The sequence below is a fragment of the Psammomys obesus genome, unplaced genomic scaffold (genome assembly GCF_907164565.1).
Source record: "Psammomys obesus unplaced genomic scaffold, mPsaObe1.curated_primary_1811, whole genome shotgun sequence".
In the NCBI taxonomy this organism is placed as follows: Eukaryota; Metazoa; Chordata; class Mammalia; order Rodentia; family Muridae; genus Psammomys; species Psammomys obesus.
Window position 1 is genome coordinate 14829658 of NW_026585580.1, and position 1591 is coordinate 14831248.

A 1591-nucleotide genomic window follows, 5' to 3' on the forward strand; every position below is an offset into this window, starting at 1 on the left:
CCACCGAACACTTCTGCAGTTCCATTACTCTTTCTTTTTTTTTTTTTTTTCTATTCTGAACAGGTTTCTTCCCCACAAAGTGCTATCATTTGCCTCCCTACGTTTTTTTTTTAAAGAAGTCCAAGTCTCTGAAGATTGAGGATAGTGATTCATGACAAAAATCATATTAAGTTCAATTAACATTTATTGAGCTTCTCTACTTTGTACCAAGAACTCATGTTGACCTCTGGCCATTTTAAACTTACTGGGTCAGGAAATCACTCAGCTAAGTGATAGGTACCAAAGGAAAGTAGATGATCCTATACAGTATTTGTGATTCCATAAAGTACTTATTTGAAGCTAGCATTTAGAGGCCAAAGATATAGAATGTAATGGAAGTTTTGGTTTCTTTTAAAACTCAACCATGTTATGTAAATCTGTTTTTGTTTTAATCCCAAGTGTGGGATTTTAGTCGGGGCTTTAGTTTGTCCACAGCTCATAATTGCCTCCTTCAGGGTGTGGTCTTTGCCAGCTGGTAACGGCCTGCCTCGTGCAGCACGGAGAGGGGTGTAGGCTAGGACTCTGAGGATATAAATAGGAGAACCCAGAAAGAGTGATGTGGCAGTTTGGAGAGACCAGAGATGGATGATGTGGAGGCTTAGAGAAGACAGATGGGGAGGAACATTTCAACGCAGCAGCTTGGAGGAGACTGCTTGCTGCGTTTGCCATTGATGGAGATTGGGATAGCCCCTAAAGAGCCCATAGACACTAAACAGGAGAAGCAAAGGTGGGAGAAGTAAAGGGGTCTGCGCCCCCTCTCCCCACTAACCTTCTCTCTCTTTCCTAGGGTTAAAGGGTTGGTGAAAAGGCAGTAGAGGCTTAAATACCCCAAATAAAGGAGAGTTTAAAAATGAGCGCAGGGGAACTAGCGTTTCCAGCAAATACAGTGCCACTTAGTTACCAGGGAGCGGAACAAACTGCTGAGCCACAACTTTGTGTCGTTCGCCGGCATTGAGTGTCCCCTCTAGCTCTTAGGATAATCATAAAGCAGGAATTGATAGCTCCGAGCTGTAGAGATAGGTTCATGCAGCTAATCTTGACAATCCGCTAAACACACTATGCTAACGCCGCGTGATGAGCTCATTCAGTTCTCTTCAAATCCATTCTATGAGAGAGTTACCATTACTATCTCATTTTCCATATAGGCATCAGGCAAAGAATCCTTAAGTAACAGACGTAGGATAAAAACAGAAACCCCCTCTGCTCCCCCTTCAATGGGCAACGGGGCACCTGGTTGGTGGTGTTGTTCTTAGATCAGTCAGGGGCAGAGCAGATGGCAATCCTTTGCTCATTCTAGTTTGATGCCTAGCTTGGTGGCCAAAGATGTTTTATGCTTAAGGCACATAAAATGGGATCAAATCCAGCATCACAGCACAGGAGGAAGAAGACAGACATGTTTCGCCAGGTCACCCAGACGGGCATGGTAAAAGATTTCCACAGGCCTGCTCCCCACCCCGTGGCACAGGTGGGCCATAGACACAGAGAACCCGGCCTACCACCACACAGGCAGAGACACCCGTGGACACCGTGTCACCCACAGAGCTGGCGCACA

At 45.4% G+C, this 1591-nt stretch overlaps 1 non-coding gene across 1 annotated transcript; it reads left to right on the forward strand.

Annotated features, from left to right (window-relative positions):
• The first annotated feature begins 1243 nt into the window (after nt 1–1243).
• LOC129677760 (small nucleolar RNA SNORA48) lies at nt 1244–1386 on the forward strand. The gene has a single exon (XR_008720255.1). It is a non-coding gene; the product is annotated as a small nucleolar RNA SNORA48 (small nucleolar RNA).
• The last annotated feature ends 205 nt before the right edge of the window (nt 1387–1591 follow it).